The sequence below is a fragment of the Coffea eugenioides genome, chromosome 8 (assembly GCF_003713205.1).
Source record: "Coffea eugenioides isolate CCC68of chromosome 8, Ceug_1.0, whole genome shotgun sequence".
Taxonomy (NCBI): Eukaryota; Viridiplantae; Streptophyta; class Magnoliopsida; order Gentianales; family Rubiaceae; genus Coffea; species Coffea eugenioides.
The window spans coordinates 23,328,120-23,338,949 of NC_040042.1; positions in this window are offsets into that span (position 1 = coordinate 23,328,120).

Consider the following 10,830-nt stretch of genomic DNA (forward strand, 5'->3'; position numbering starts at 1 on the left):
TTCCTTTTGATTAGAAGGAAGAACTAGCGTGCTAAGGCTATTTTGTAGCCACACTCGCTCGTTTCCCTTATCGAAAGGGGACTCTCAGGCAAATGTACCATATAACTAGCATGAAGATGCAAAAGCCTAAAATGAAGGGGAAAGGATTGGAGGAGCATGCCAAATGCTAGAAAACTAAGAAAAATGCATGAAATGTAGTGAAACATGCAAGTATGAACTAGCGAGGGAAATCCCTAAGGGTCTAGCGTTGGACTAGCCCATATCTATGAATTCCTACTAGCGTTGGACTAGTGGAAAACGGGACAATGAGCCACAACTAGCGTTGGACTAGTGTGGTGACGTGCATTCATCCATCATATTCATCTATGACTATAGAAAGCAAGTAGACATGCCAATCACATATAAACACATAGCACATAACACTTAGCATGCTCGACTAGATGCAAGAGCCTAATAAAGCAAATTAACATGTAGCAACAAAGGCAAGCAATCAAGCTAATGAACCTATTACATTTGCTAACTAAAACAAAAGGGGAAGGGGGAAAATGGACAAAAATGCTCTCCAAGCCCTATCTATTACAAGCCAAGAGGTGTACACATACCCCATAAATAAATAAAAGGATGACTTAAGCAAAAGTGAATGAAAATGAAATAAATGAAGGGAATTAAGGAAAAGCAAGGAAAGCAAAGTAGGCATGCAATTCTCACTTAGCACGTTGGATCACATAGGTGAGAGACAAAAAGATAAAAGAAGTTGTACCTCCCTTGAAATGGAGCCCTAATGGGGTGAGTTACTTATTTACCCTCCAAAATAAAAGAAAAGGTCAAGGCATCATTTTAATTGAGAAAATTAAAGAAAGTATACAAACACAAGCTCACTTGGTCAGAAAGCCCTTAAAATCATGAATTAAAAGCAATTTAAACAAAGCAAGGTGGTTAATTGAATCAAACAAGCAATGAAGTTGCAAAAATTAAAACTACCAAGGACCAAATTGATGAAATTATTCAATTGATTGGGTCCTAGTGGAACAAGGGGAGACTAGGGGCCAAAGTGTAATTATTTTAGAACATTTCCATGCAAAATTCCATGCACGATGCTTACGAAGAAGCCTTCTTCTTCATTTCTAGCTGCTGGTTTTCTGCAAGTGCATCTTATTAGCAACCCAAGAAACTTAAACAGAGCTTCAAACTCCACATTCATTAAATTCCATAAAACCAATCATGTACACACGGTTGAGCATGCAACAACAGGAGAAGAAAACACCTCAAAAAAATCATACGAAGCTTTGCTGCGTTTTTCATTGCAACTTTCATGGTTTCTGGTGCAATTTTTTTTATCCAAACATTACTAACGGCTCAACCAACAATGTCTCAGGCCCAAGTAACAAGCTCGCCAAACATGCTTTCCACTTTTCACCATAAAACCTTTATGTTAAACATCAGAAACTCGGACAAAAGATCATGCAAACATAGAAATGACATTCTGCAATTTGTAGCTACAGTTAGCTACGCTTGTTATGTTCATCAGATGCAAACTTTCATTCAAACACAGACAGCTTCTCCACCACACAGCAAAGGCATGATATGGAGCAATCAATATCACAGAAATTGAACATTCAAGCAAGCAAATCTTCTGTAAAAAAAAATCTGCAACCTTCCGGGTTTAATTCAAAAAAGAAAGAAAAGTTTCCTGCTGCAATTTTGTTGCTTAGCTACCTCGCGTGGCAGATTTTCACAAGCATCTCAACCCACAATCCTAACTTTAAGTTCTTATCAAGCTTGTCATGCATGCCATGGGATGGCAGAACCAGAAATGATGAATATTTTCGCGCAAACCAGAATTCAAACCAAGATTTCTGCTAAAAGGATTCGGCAGCTAGGGAGGCTTTCTGCAATGTTCGAAGTTTAACAACCCAAAAACCATATGAAGCGTATTCCAAGCAAAACAAGATCCCTATACTCATGCACTTTTATACCACTAAAGAAACACAAAACAAAACAGCAACCAAGGTAACATCAAGAAGCAAAACATGATAAAAATCATGAAGCCAAACCAGCAGTAAAGATGGCCCAAGATTCACGTTCCACAGACTTGGATTCTCATGAAAAATCTCGCCAAAGCAACAAGGAGAGAAAGTACCATTACCTCAGAATCCTGGCGGAATGAAGTGAACGTGGAAATCACCCCAAAGGTCACGCTGATTCCAGAGACGCTGTCGGGAACTTCCGTCGCAGAACTTTCAGCATTGGAGGACCCGGAACTTGGAGCACCAATCCGGCCAGGTTGGAGGTGTTTTTAAGGGATGGTCACTGATCATAAGTTGTTGCCTGAAGTCCACAGAAAGTGCAGAAAAAGACTACTCTCTCCAAAAGCTAAGGAATTGCTTGAAAATTGCCACGAAACGAGGCTGGTTCGTCCGTCGGGTGATGAATTTTCAGCAAGTTTCCTCCTTTTCCTTCATTCGATCCTCTCTCGGCTTTCTACTGCCCCTAAGCTCTCTTTTTTAAGTTCATGGCTGAGAACCCTCTTCTTCCTCTCGGTTCTTTCCCCCTTTTTCAATCTCGGCCCACATCTTTTCTGTTTACCGCCTTTGGGCTCGAAACTTCAGCCTGTTTGATGAAGAGTATCAGTGCAGATTCTGATGAAGGAATCGACCTGGGTTTCTCTCGGATCTATCGATTCCTCTCTTTCCCACGGCTCTCAATCTTTTTCCCTTGCTCAACCTAGCCGTCGTCTAATCTCTCACAGCATTTTTCTCTCCATTTTTCTCTCCTCAAGCCCGTCAACCCCAGCTCTCTCTCTCGGTCATTTTCAGTTTCGTCCGTTCTTTCCTCAGCCCGTTCTTTCCTTTCTCTTTTCTAGCCGTCAAGAAATTTTCTGGTTTTTTTTCTCTCAAACCCTCGCTGTTATCCTCTCTCCCTTTTTCTCTCCTGGCTGCCTTTCTTTTCTGGTTTCTTTTTGCTCAACCTCACGACCCCAGTCCTTTCAGCCGTCATTTTGCTCCGCCACCCTCTCTTTCTATTTCCCTTTCTTTTATATGGCTCCCAAAACTCAACCCTATCAACAATGGTTTGGATGAAGCCAGATGGCTTGTACTCTCTCCATCGAGCGGAGCCAATCCCAGGCCAAAATAGCCAAGAAATGCAGCTGCAATTTTCTGTTTGCGGCTGAAATCGAACGTGATTTTTCCCCTTTTTTTTAATAATAATTTAACACAATATAAATAACTAATTAAGAAAAATAACTAATGAAGAAAGATTGAATAAAATGAGCGGAAGTAGTCATAAAAAGATAAAAATGAAATGCTAATTTTTCTTTCTTTTTCCTTCTTTTTTTCTCTTTTTTTTTCAAAAATTCTATGACAAAAATAAAAGACTAAAAGCAAATAAAAACTTACATGACAAATAAAATAATAGTAAATAAAAATACTAAAAATTTGGTGTCTACAGTTTGCCCCTCTTTGTCTGAATTTTGGAAAAACTTGAGACAAAGAAGTAGACACCAAATGCTTACCTGTGCCATTCGGTTGCCACTATTCGGAGGACTGACCTAAACAAGGAATTTTAAACATGGGACTGGCCCGAACAAGAGAATTTAAATCGGGACTGACCCGAGACAGGAAATGTAAATCAGGATTGACTCGTAACATGAAATTTAAATTGGGACTGACCCGTACAAGAAATTTAAAAGGGAAGTGACTCGAACAAAATTTAAAATCATGGGACCGACCCGAACAAAATTAAAATCATGGGACTGACCCGAATAAAATTTAAAAGTCATGGGACTGACCCGAATAAACTTAAAAGTCATGGGACTGGCCCGAATAAAATTTAAAATCATGGGACTGACCCGAATAAACTTAAAAGTCATGGGACTGACCCGAATAAGGGTTAAAATCATGGGACAGACCCGAATAAAATTAAAAGTCATGGGACTGACCCGAATAAAATTAAAAGTCATGGGACTGGCCCGAATAAAATTTAAAAATCATGGGACTGACCCAAATAATTTAAAATCATGGGAACTGGCCCGAATAAAAAACTTAAAATCATGAAAATGCACACTAGTGGACTGACCCACGGCTAGTAGCGATGAAAATGAAATGCACACTAGTGACTGACCCCCCCCACGGCTAGTGGCAGTAAAAGTGAAATGCACAACTAGTGGGACCTGACCCAATACGGCTAGTGCAGAGTTAATAAAAAATGCGCACTAGGATGACCCAACGGCTAGTGGCGATGTAAAATGAAATGCTGTATGTATGAAGAGACTGTGTAAGACTTGCTCGAAAAATTATTCGAAGATTTGCCCCAGTGTGATGAATTGGTCAGTGGGATTAAACACGAGCCTGCCTTAGTTGGTGGTACAAAATCCAAACCCAACATGAACTTTGTGATGTTGGCGGCACAAAATCCAGGCCCAACGTGGTATAAGCGGCCAGCGGGATAGAACCCAGTTCTGCCGAGGTTGGCGGGATAAAACCCAGTTCCAACGTGATATAAGCGGTCAGCGGGATGGAACCCAATTCTGCCGTCCAATTGGTCAAGAAATTGAATTTGATTTGTCAATGAACAAGAAATTAAATTTGATTTTCCAAGAAACAAGAATTTGAACTTGATTTTTTATTTTTGACTTTTGAATTTTTCTGATTTGTCAAGAGAATCTTTCCAAAAATAATTTGCCCCCAGTGTAGGGCCCTTTTCCCTTCTTTCTTCTCTTTGTTCGGCATCGGCCTTCCACATCACCAGATTCTCTTTCGTCGATTTCAACTATGAATACCTGCACAGGGGCTTACCAAAATATGACATGCACTCAAATTTCCATGAAAAGAGCAGCGTGATTGATTTGAAAAATGCATTATTTGATTCTTGGACGAAATCCTCAATTGGACTACACAAATATTTGCCCCTGTGTGGGCTTGTTTTCACGAAATCTTATAAACAAAATTTTGCCCCAGTATGGGCCATTTAATTGCAAAAACTTGTTTGGATGACTTTCCGAAAATTTCATGATGAATTTCTTGAAGTAATACCAAATTACAGAAGATTTCTTCCTCACTTTTAGCATCTGTGTTTTGGGTAATGGGTCACAATTTCCAGTTGGTTCATCTTCAGGACCAATCAAGTGACTTTATTTCTGATTTGAGGTGGCCAAGGAAAATGAGAGGTCAAGATTTGTCTGGTTCTTGTGCCCAAAATTGTATGTAATCCATTCAACATCACATCTCAGTGAAAGCAAAGAGTTTGTCACCCTTATTTCTTAAGAAAACGTAGTCCACATATGAGCTTTATAGGCTTGCAACAATATGGATAGAAACTATAGCTAAGCATGCGAAACTGGTTATACCCTTATGATCACAAATGATTGATGGATTTTCTTATGAGCATAATCCTCACTTTGGGTTGTCATGAAGGAATAAGTCAACGATGGACTTTATGAGCTTGTAATGTGGCTTGAAAACGATAGTTAAAGAATAAGACTTTCAGGGATATTGCACCAAAGATCGCATTTTCCAAAATTGCCCCTATTTTGAACTCAAAGATCTCAGACTTTGCTTGCATTTTTCTCATCATTCACTAGGGACTTCAGCGTCGAATCTTTTTGCACTTTTCTTTTGCATTCATTTCGCTCGCTTTTTCCTTTTTCCTTTTTTCAAAAGTGTCCTTGCGGGTTTTCTCATGAAGAGCAGTGTCAACCCCATACTCAAGCAATTCAGAAATACAGCTAAAATTTTCCGGCATCAGAAATTTTCTTGACAGGCCCATTGCAAAGAACAGAAGTCAGGACTTTCGGCTTTTGTAATGGGGTCAGGTGGGGTGCTTAGAAAAGTTAAGGCTTGAAAGTGGATTTCAAAAGTGGTTTGAAGAATTCGAGATCGCATTGTTGCGCCAACCCTATTTTAGGGCTAAATCAGAATTTGTCCCAGTTTATGCTCAATTGAGGCTTTTTCTCTTTTATTTTCTTCCTTCTTTTGATTTTTTGGCCTTCTGCCATTCTTTTGAAGTTTCACAAAATTTGTCCCAGTTTATTTTTGAACTGAGGTTCTCTTTTCTTCTTTTGTCTTTTGATTTTGTTGCATTATCACTTTTTCACTTCTTGAAACTTTTTCCTTTTCAACTCAAACTTGCTCCAGTGTGGGGTTTGCGATTCTCAGGGGTTGCCAAATGAAGTATTTTATTCTATAGGCTCAAAAGGGATAACTAGGGATAGAATGTTTGATTGGAAAAGAAGAGGGCCTGACTTTTATTCCGTTCCTTACAATAACTCTGAGAGGAAACTTTCGTTAATGCGAAATTTCTTGCATGTATCTGAATTAACTGACTGAGGAAGACTCTTGTTCATCCATATTTGCGAAACATAGGCGATCCACGCGGACAAAACTCTTCCTTTTCTTCTTCTTTTCTTTTCTTTTTTTTTTTTTCAAAATTGGAACCCAAGTGGAATCAATTTTCCCCAATTCGCGGTTCCCTTTCCCCTTTTCTTTTTTTCTTTTTCAAAATTTCCCAATCTCCTTCCCCAATGTGGGGTGCGATCACATGTGCACTCGAAAAGAACCACCAATTTTTAGCTCAAATGAGGATGCAAGGGATGATCAGTGTTTAGGTTGTAGAAACGACGGCCAAAGCATCATTCTTACACCTCATGACAACTAAAGTAACGAAATGGTTATTGAAAATTCATTCCCCTTTTTGATATTTGAAAATTTTCCAATATAGGGTAGTGATCATTAGGGCTCTTATTTGAAACGAAATTATTCTTTCAAAGGCTCAAATGGGAGAGCAAATGATAAAATGTGTATAGGTGGAGAAAAGAATGCTTGAAGTATCATTTCAAATTTTCAAAATAAACAAGAATAATGCACATTTTTGCTTTCACTTAGATGTGATTGAATCTGGTTAGACCGGTGAGCATTTTCAAGCAAAGATTGCCCCAATTTGCAATTTATCAATCAATGTGACTGATTTTATTTTTGGGTTAAGTGAAGGAGAAAGGTATCTCATGGGGCCTTTTGAGTGACCTCTTTTAATTTTGAGCACTCTTATTGTGTAGCTCGGATCACTAATCTAGTGTACACAAGGGTTTTAGAAAGCACACACTTGCGAATTTTCAGGCTGGAGGTTGAAAAAGTCCCAATTTAGTCTTATTTCTTAAAATTCATCATGAAACTTTCAATGAGCAAAAATAAACAATGAAATGTACATGAATATACATACAAAACAATAATTGTCTGAATAAAAGCTTCATTAATGCCAATGTTAGAAAAATTTAAAAGCAATACATATGAGAAAACTTCTACGAAATTCCTTCGCACATGTATACACATTTTCTCTCTTAATATCCCCTTTTTTTTTTAGCAATGAAATCCCTTAGATGTTTTGCACCAGCGCTTTCAAATGAATTTTCGACTTCACATTGTAGGGTCTGCCCAAGAATCAAGTAATACTTGTAATTTTTAAACCTTATCAGATATGGAAAGATATTTTCACCTTATTGAACTATTTTTATGAATGCAGGGGAGAGGGGAAAAAATAAAAGAAAAATACCCAGAGTTAGTAATCAAGACTATAAAATCGGTATGCATGTCCTATGGGGAAACCCTTTTATGCCAAGGGTAGGCCTAGCATGAAAATGCAATCCTCTAGGGTAGGCACCATACCATACCTGATGAATCCGATCAATTGATTGAGTGAAAAATGATTTGAAAAATTTGGCCAATTTGGAGTGAGAAGAAACATTCGTCCTAAAAATGAGGACAAAGTCCGAATGAATTGCTTATTTTGATCGACGCATGATGTGTCAAAAGGGGTAAAATGGTCACATGCATTGAATGAAATTTGTTTATTTATAAAAATTGAATGGATAACCCTAGAAATGCATTCAACTAATCAAATGAATTGAATGAAATCAATTGATCAAACAGATCGAGTGAAATGATGATTTATTCAAAATCGACTGAATTGCCCTAAAAATAGGTAAATTGGTCAAATGGATCGGATGATTTAAAAATTGACTAGATCACCCTAAAAAGGGTAAACTGGTCAAATGAAATTGAACGGAACTGACGATTTATTCAAAATCAACTATATTGTCTTAAAATGAATGAATTGGCAAAATGGATTGATTGAATTGTCTGGCCATTGGTAATTTCAAAATCATTGAGATGCTTTAGTCTATGAGCCTCCTAAAATCAAATTTTGGCCTCAGTTTATTTATTGTCTCAATAGCGAGGAAGTGTTTGTGAATTTCTTCAAATTAATGTCCTTTTGCAAGGGATTTTTACCAATTTGATAAAATGGCCAAAAAGTGATTATTAAACGCTCATATTCCAAAGATCGCTCTATGCGAATGATCGGATCCTACCTTACCTTGTGCACTACCCCTTTGGATGGTACAAAATGTAAACGTGCAAGTCTCCTTGGATTAAGTATCCGAGACACAAGGTGGCTTATTCCTAACACGGGATCCCCTAAATGGCATTCCCTTCTAGGGTTTATGCATGATGCCAGTTTATTAAAGCGATAAAAATATGTGACAAATATGGCCTAAAGGACATAAATAATGCATCGGGGGAAAAGGTCTAAAATGAAATGTACTTATTGAAAATTAAGTGTAATGACTGAAATTTAAACATGTAAGTTATCTAGTGGGTAAGTCACTAAAAGAGTGCCAAAGAGGCCTCTTATTGCTAAGGCACATGAATGCAGGCCAAGAAAACAAAGAAATGGTTAGTGCAATTGATAGTACACATAACATATTGGGAGCAATTAAGAAAAGAGATACAATAAAAGCAAGTAAAAGGGGTGGAACCCCTTCCCTCGTGCCTAATGTGCTTAAGAAAGGGTGAGGCTGACTCTAACCTAGGAAAAACTCTAACATGGATGCATGAGACTGGGGTTCACTAATGCAACTAGACTCGATAAGGTTTAAAAAAGGTCCCCAAGCCTTCAGACCTAAGGGAATGGGTCATCAATCCCAAGACCCTCGGTCGGTGGCTCGGGCGATCCCCTAGGTACTGCTATGGGCGCAGAGCACACCATCCACGTACCTAGAGAAACCATTCCTAGTCCTACAAGGCGGTGTGGGAAAGAGCCCACGAAAAAATAAAATAAAATGGGATAACAGTAAATAAACATGCACGTATGAAGTGTTCCCTATTTTGAGGGAAGGGGTTGAGAACCAACGCGAGGCTCTAAAGGTGACACACACCCCCCCCCCCAAATGCAATGCAAAGCGCGAGATAAAACAAGTACAACATACATCCAAACAACCAATCATACATACGTGAGTGAGGGAATAGCTTGATATGCGCGCGAGGCAAAAAGTCCTAAAAGGGAAAATGCAACCCTAATATCCAAAATGCTATGCATAAAAAGGGTAGAAAAAAGGAAAAGAATAGCTAAATCAAATGCTTGGACCCACTTAGGAAGTCCCCAGTGGAGTCGCCAACTGTCGCGCGTGTATGTGGAACGTGTGTGAAAATGAAAAAATGCGAGTCACCACTTGTATAGAGTTAGGGTGTACCCAAGTCACCCAAAAAGTGATTTTTTGGAAAGAAAAGTAAAACAAACCCTTTTTAAAGAATTTTTAGGTCTACGTAACCAAAGAGAGGGATCGGGGGTCACGTTTGATAAGGGAGAAGGCAAAGGCAAAGCCTAAGACACTCCCTTACCCTAGCCAAAGCTAGTTGCGTGACTTAGCCCATCATTCCCTAATTTCTTCTACCCAAAGTATGTGTTGCATGTTGGATATGACTAATGGATATGAAAAAAATGCAATCCTAAATCTAAAATGTCTCTTATGAGGCTTTTTGGTCCCAATCATATGAGTTGTGATGGCCAATAAGGAAAACTCTCATAGAGGTCACGGGTAATGCAAATGAAGACCCAAATATGAGTGCAAGTGTGAAAATGTGAGAAGAATGCAAAATAAAATAAAAACAAATGTAAGTGCAAGTGTGCAAATGTAGAAAAGTGCAATGTGTGCAAATGTAAGAAAAGTGCAATGTGTGCAAATGTGAGAAAGGTGCATGTGTGCGAGTGGATGAAAATAGGGTATAATGGTAGTAAATGCATCTAAGTACAATTGGGTGCAATTTGTGAGGTAGAAAATAAATAAGTGATAGGGAAAGAAGATAAATGTGTGAACATGGCATGTGGAGTGAGAAAAATATAAGTAGTGAGAAAATGTAGATAAGAAATGAAAAAGTGATATGGTAAAATGGAGGTGCATGAACCTAGAGGAGTGCATCAAGTCGGGTACGGGAATGACTTCTAACTTCGTGATTTTAATTTTCCCTTTGATTAGAAGGAAGAACTAGCGTGCTAAGGCTATTTAGTAGCCACACTCGCTCGTTTCCCTTACCGAAAGGGGACCCTCAAGCAAATGTACCCTATAACTAGCATGAGGATGCAAAAACCTAAAATGAAGGGGAAAGGATTGGAGGAGCATGCCAAATGCTAGAAAACTAAGAAAAATATATGAAATGTAGTGAAACATGCAAGTATGAACTAGCGAGGGAAATCCCTAAGGGTCTAGCGTTGGACTAACCCATATCTATGAATTCCTACTAGCGTTGGACTAGCGGAAAACGGGACAATGAGCCACAACTAGCGTTGGACTAGTGTGGTGACGTGCATTCATTCATCACATTCATCTATGACTATAGAAAGCAAGTAGACATGCCAATCACCTATAAACACGTAGCACATAACACTTAGCATGCTCGACTAAATGCAAGAGCCTAATAAAGCAAATTAACACGTAGCAACAAAAGCAAGCAATCAATCTAATGAACCTATTACATTTTTGCTAACTAAAACAAAAGGGGA